At 42.3% G+C, this 7,033-nt stretch overlaps 1 long non-coding RNA gene across 1 annotated transcript; it reads right to left on the bottom strand.

Moving 5' to 3' along the window:
* Nucleotides 1-222: 222 nt before the first annotated feature.
* LOC128810968 (uncharacterized) lies at nt 223-6,250 on the bottom strand. Its single transcript, XR_008438186.1, has 3 exons — nt 6,182-6,250; nt 1,733-1,808; nt 223-740 (listed from the first exon to the last, which is right to left on the bottom strand). It is a non-coding gene; the product is annotated as an uncharacterized LOC128810968 (long non-coding RNA).
* Between the last annotated feature and the right edge of the window lie 783 nt (nt 6,251-7,033).

Genomic DNA, 7,033 nt, shown 5'->3' with positions numbered 1-7,033 from the left:
AAAAGGGCTTTCCTTCAGTAGCTTATCACTGTTTCTCTGGCCTTTTCTCCACAACATGAACACGTTTCTCTCTGCTTAACAAGCAACAAAAATTTTAGTTGGTAGGTTCAGTTAGCTAACCAAGTTGCCAGACCTCTCTCATCTTCTTCCACTTACATGTTATGCTGTGACGAAGCTCTTTCAAAGATATTTCTTTTGCAAAGATTGAGGGGATTCCTGAATCAGCCTTAAATATTATAATTCTTTCACCATCAGAGTTCTGATGAGCTAGGCACTGTTCAGCTTTCAGAATAACTAACAGGGAAATGCCTGCTGGGACAAGGGAATAAGAGTCACAGCCTCCATCAGAGGTAAGCAGACAGGATGTGTGATATCTGGCCAAAATGAGAAAACACTGTTATATTTCAAAAGCTAGACATGCAATCGCTCATTAAACCCCCTTACACTGACTTTCTACTACTTTTAATCTAAGTTCCATGTCTGTGAGTGAACAAATGGAAGGCTATATATCAAAAGTGGCACACACTAGCAAATCTTCTTTAAAGGGCTTTTTATTTAGTAACCAGATAAGTCTGCAGGACCAGCCAATTCACCTAGGAGCCAGGGAGCCTCACAGCTGTTACTTCAGTGAGGAAAAGGCATCATCACAGCTTGGTGAGAGGGGAACAGGCTTTGTAAAAGCAGAAGATAGTTGGATGTTTGGATGTTAATAGGAAAGTTGTTGCCACCTTGTCTAAGACCTGTGGAGGAAGAAGCAAGATTCTTAGGGAGACAAATTCACTGCAATAACTTCTGAAGTAAATTACATTCTAAAAATTGGTTCAAACCAGCTCAAAAACTAGATCTAGCATCATCAAGAGGAACCCAAAATATGGAACAATGTTTTGAAAGCCAGCATTACATCCTTAGTGTTATGCAAGTGGTCCTCATGGGTTTTGACACGTGTCTTGGAATTCACAAGCATGAGGATGTGAAAACATGAGTAAAACATGTGACAGTGAGTGAGGAAAATAAGTTCTCTTTAAAATAAACTTCCCTTTTCATTAAGAATCACACTGAATCTTGTTACATTAATTTTTTGCAGGCATAGGTCAGCAAGTGTAGCACACATCTCACCTTCCCAGAGCCCTGTATGCTTTAGAACACCCTCCAGTCTAGCACTCCAGCCAGCTCCCCCATCCTGCCCCATGTCAGATATCAGGGATGAGTCATAGCCTCTTCCTTGGATGCCTAAAGCCAAATCAGTGTTAGAAATGAGCAAAACTGGACAGCACAGGGTGTTGGCCAGAATAATTTCCACTTAAAAAAGATCAAGTGTTGCCACAGCACACCACTAATTGCTCTCATCTGAATTCCCTCGAGAAATTCGCAGCTTTCCCGAAGAACAAAGTGCAAACCCTTTCATCATACTCCCACAGGAGCCCCACTACAGCAGAAATACCTATCCTCATACCCAGAAGGACAAACTTCTGTTTACACAGGAGGAAGAGGGGGTTCTCCCCTCACACACAGTTCAGATTTGATGTGACCTGCAGATCATTTCTGGCAGAGCTGTTGCTGAACAGTCACTCTCCACCTGGCAGTCTTGCAGTGCATTGTGTTAACTCACTGTAATTCTTTGTGCCATTCATCAGTACATTCCTGAGACCATCCTCAAGATAACTTTTAACCCTGACTCTGTTTTCTAGTGCTCACCATCCCTCCCAAATTCACAACAGTTTAACAAACATACCTCACAAACATAGTTTCAGGCCACCGTGTGGACTCTGGATGAAACATTTGAATGCCCTTGAACAGTGGACAGGCACCTGGAAAAAAATTAGGCAATAAATCCTGCTCTTCTGGCAACATGCCCCCAGTGACTCACCTTAAATACGAGTGAGCGCAGGAGAGATGGCCGGGAACTGGTGCAATTTAGGTGCACAAACTGATGCAAAAGACTCTCATGTCAATTTTGCAGGCTACAAGTCAAGACAGGTGCCTAAACATACACGCCACATGCACAAATAGGCAAATAGACCTTGCCAAATTCTGCTCCACAGGGCCACACTGTTGGGGATTTCTGAGCTTGTAGCTTCAAAGTGGTTTCAGGTGTACTTATGCCAGTTGGAGTCACGCTTCATGGCGATTATGTGTAAATACACTGTAGTGACTAAGCCACAGGGTAATCAGGCAGGAAATGCAGCACTGCATTCGAAGAAATAAACCTGATTTTTGCAAATGTTGGATTAGCAGGGCATAGAGACAACTAAGTTAAATTGGTAAATCAAATAGTAAAAGAACATAAACACACTTAAATCTCAAGTGACACCTGTCAGAGAGAAAATTGAGGCAACACTTCATGCCAATTATTCTCCCACTATTGAATATTATCACTAGATGTACATACATTCAGTATCTGCAGCTTGGCTAAAAAGGAGAGATGGTTTCCCCCATGCTCTACTTCATGTTTTCATCATTCTGAGCATTTCTAAAACAGGCTCTCTCCACTACAGCTTCCTGCTTCCAACCAAACCTTCCAGAGTGACACTGCAGAACCACCCTGGGACACCCTTAGGCCTTTTTCTCAGTGTCTTACTTTTCACTTAGTGATGAACTGTTGACTCTGGCACCTAAATAAACACCAGAGGTCAAACGCTGAGCTAAGATAAACTGGCACAGTTTTAAAATAAGCATTGGGAAATATGAGTGACCTTCCAAAACACCCACTGGCATTTTAATCCTTAGAAACTTCACTTGTAGGTACAAGGTCAGTATTTGCTGACCTGTTAGCAAGTCAGCTAATAGGTTAGCTGATTCTGATTATCTGAATATCATCTCTGATAAAGAAATGGTTTGGAGCTCAGCTCAGCTATGCCTTAATTTTATATTGTGCAATAGCCACAGTTTATAATTAGCTTGTAATTATTAACATTTATTTATCTTGTTTATAAAAAAACCCCAAAACTCTTTAAAAACTGTTTTCATGTAATTGCCTAGAGGAAATTGAGGATTTTTAAAAATACACAAAACATGATGCAGCAAAACTCACCTAGAAAGCATTTCTTCTGTTAAAACTATGAGATGGTAGAGCTGAGTCACATAAAGCATGAATCATTTACAGCTTCATTAAATGGGTCACAAAAACATAAAGGTTATAACTTGACAGGTATTCCTACACTTCCCTCAACTGTGCCAAAGGAATTTCCTTTAATTCCTTCTTAGGGAAGAATTTAACTTGTAACAAGAAGAATATAATCAATCCAATCAATTAGTTTCATCCGTGTTCCTTATCAGTCACAGCTGTGCAAGACAGCTCACTGCTCTCTGCCCTCTGCTAAAGGTTGCCACTTCCTCAGCTCTCCTTCCTGGTACTGTAAGCACACCTTCCCCATTTCCATCAAAGTTGTTTTTCCTGGTTTATTATACAGATTTTTTTGCTAATCCAGATTGTTTTGACTGAAATGAGCATGTGTGTGTAGAAACAAAATCTTCCTGCATTTTCCCACCAATAGCTCCAGCTCATCTGGGCTTTCAATTAACTGAGTTTCTGTACATTAATTCACCTTTGCCTTAGCTGTGTTGATCCTGCAAGAAACATTTATTTTAAATGGTCTGTCCATATTCCCTCTCCCTGTCAGCCAAACCCTCTAAGAGGATCAGGGTGTACATTTGCAGTACATGCTTGCTCTTCCTATATTTCTGCCCTCAGAGTGAGCAGCTGTGGCTTTTCAAAGGCAAGGAAGCAAAGCCATCTTCTTGACAGGCAAGGAAAGCATTTTTCACTTTCATACCTCAAAAAAGCTTGATTACTTCATTATCATCTGTAACTGTTCTGGTTTTGTATCTTAAGCAGCCCTGCACACAAGGCTGGCTGTGCTTGGCACTGGTCAAACACAGTGGCCTTTTGCTTTTAACTTGGGGACTGGAAAAGCATCCCTGAGCAAAAGTCTTTGGTGGCAGTTTGGTCCCTGAAAGTGTTTTGCTCTGCTGCAAAAACATCCCACCTGGAACTCTTCCAGCCTCCTCCTCACTATGCTGGGCTTAGCACCACACCACCAGACATCTTCACAGCCCTGTGGTGAGCAGACTGAAAACTCCAAATAACCCCAAAGCAACAAAAAGTTTATATATTTGAACAGAACCAGTTCCCTGCCCTGCTGCATTACAGGGTGTGAGGCAGAAGGCACAAACCAGCTAAGAGAGAGGATGGGATTTGCTTTTTCCCCAGCAGCAATAGCACTAAACCCCAGCCTTGTGCAAAACCAAGACAAATTGAAGAGATTTAATTACCATATCCCATATTCCGAAAAGAAAGCAGGTATTGTTCTAGAGGGCATTTTGATTTATTCCTGGTATCTATAACACAAACTAATGTTTAGCATCTGAAACCAGACAGACTGAAATGAAAAATAAGAAACAGGAAAAGAGTGGCAGTGGTTAACTAGTAGAACAAATTATCAGGGGAAATGTTGGTTTTCTCATTTCCCAATGTCTTCAGATCTGTCTTTTTTGGAAAAAATATGTACTTTAGTTCAGCATAAATCAGTGGGCTGATGTCAAGAGAAACAGGAAGAAATTGCAAGGCCTGTGAAAGATGAGAGGTCACTCAATGGGGTCTAATGGTCTCTGCCTGTTCTGCAGAGCTGAACTCCAGAACAGGAAATAAAGGAATTTTTTTTTGCATCCACATGCACACTCGTCCTGCACCCACAGGGTTCCCAGAGGCAGTTGGTGTTTAGTCCCACACAGGGCGTTCCCCTGCTGACCACTGCACCCACACTGCTGCTCGTTCAGAGCCACATGCCAGCTCGTGCCACATGCAATTCCCAGCCCTTCAGGTTTTCTCATTCCAGGGCATGAAACAAATTCAGGTCCTTGTCCCTTCTGCTCCACTCACAAAACAGATCCTGGGTGTCCTACACACATTATCTGTCTTTACTATTCCATTATCCCTTTTAGGACAATACAAGTTTTGTGTAGTTTCTTCTATACTTTGACAGTCAGATTAGACAAGGAAACCACAAGAACTTTTGGGGGCCCCACTTAGATCACCACACTAAGAATGTTTCATTCAGCAGAAAAATACTGTCTTTGCCTCTTGTTTCCGACTAGAATCAGTAAGGTGCTTTTACAAAGCAAATCCTGACTTGTGACTCCCACACCCCTCCAGCTGTTCTCTGATCATTCAGCTCTTGGGACAAGGTAACCAACAGGCAGCAGAGCACACACAGGCAGCTTGGGAAAGCTCTGAGCAGAAGACCTTTCAAGACAAAGCCTTGTGACAAACCTGTGTTTTATTTTCTGAATCCCAGCATGCCTAACATCCACATTCCTCTACAGCCCCCCATAGCAATCTTTCTGTGGGAATCCAGGGCATCCCTCTGGCTGCCCTGGAAGGTCTGGGACCCTGGCAGGGGGTCAGAAGGCCCCCTGTACAGAGCCCCGAGAGACACTGTCTCTGATCTCTGTCCATGGAAAAGAGTTTTCAATCTTACAGGATGAATTACAAGCTCTGAGTGTTTGATATAAGTAGTAATTAGTGTGGCATGGGTGCAAAAGTAGAACTTTAGGATTCTAGATAAGGGATTCAAAGGGGGCAAGACGGAGGAAACTGGGCATGCCTTGTCCTTTTTCTTCTTCTTCATGCCCTCCATGTTTCACTGTGGTGTTGGCATTTTTCTATTGGTTTAGGCTGGGGACACACTGTTCAACATGGGTGATAGATATTGGCACGTTATTGTAAATATAGCACACATAGTTTCTAGTATATAATCTTTGTAACATCCCACTGAGGGGCAGAGCCCCGCACGCTGTCCTGCGAGACAGACCTGCTGCAGGTCAGAGAGAAAATATTTTAGATAAGAAGAAATAAACAACCTTGAAAACCAGCACAGATGAATTACGACTTCTTCTTTGGCAGCAGGGCTGAAAGACAGAGACTTCTACAATCTCAGGAGCATTTAAATATCACAGATCCCGACATCTTTCCAGCTCCAGTTAATTATACTTGACTGTTACCAGTCTCTTTGGGATCACAGTATTTTTCAAGATGTCTTAGCAAAATACTCTCATCACAAAAATTGTTAGAACTTCATCCACTTCAATTATTGCATACAAATTTAGGCAACAAATCTGAGTTTTTACATAGAAAAACCAAATACCTTCTGTACTAAATTGTGTCTCATATCACTCCCATTACCTTTATATCTGCTAGCCCATCTCCCAGAAAGTTTGTCATTGGGAAGGGATTTGTATTTGCAGAATCTCTGCTCACCACCTGCCCACCAACACCAGTATTGCTGACTAAGTATGGTCACCATGTCATAGGAAAACAGAGGTCAAGTATTTCTATAAAGCCACATCACAATTCATCTACCAAGCAGTAAAAAAATACCAGTCTTAAATATCTCCCACCTGACCCAGCTACGTTCTCCCTGCGCTCTCCCAGCAGGAACAACTGGAGCAGGTTGTTTTTTACCTAATCTCCCAAGCAAGTGCTGGCTTTTTCCTTCCTCATCTTTATGCTTTATCAGTGCCCTGAGCAATACCTGCAGACATTCCCTCATCCCCACATATTCCTGCAGTTCTTTCTTCACACTCCATTTATATGAGATTTCTGAGGACAAAACTAGTCATTTTTTTCCTTTCCCTCCCACCTTGGTGGTTATTACAAGGTAGGATGAGGCAGGACTCAGCCTGATGAGCTCATATGGAGACCATCTCTGACAAATGCCTTCCTTCCACACGACTTTCACCTTTGAGGGCAGGGGTTTTACTTTATTCACCTCTGTCAGTGTACAAACACCTTCAGAGTGCATCAGTTCATGCTGTCCTGCTGTATACTTCAGGATAGTCCCTCTCACGAGGGACCTGAATATTTATCCTCATACATAAATTAGACATATAAATTATACATGTTCCTTTTCCAGATTAAGTAGAGGTGGCCCATTCATTTTAGCCAAAACCAGTGGCTAATGCCTCAAATTCATGTTACAGGTGTCACACCATGCTTAAGAGTCCCTTAGCGTCCCTACATACCACCAGCCCCTAA

This window comes from Vidua macroura, chromosome 8 (genome assembly GCF_024509145.1).
Source record: "Vidua macroura isolate BioBank_ID:100142 chromosome 8, ASM2450914v1, whole genome shotgun sequence".
Classification (NCBI taxonomy): domain Eukaryota; kingdom Metazoa; phylum Chordata; class Aves; order Passeriformes; family Viduidae; genus Vidua; species Vidua macroura.
This window is presented reverse-complemented; position numbering and strand designations above follow the sequence as displayed.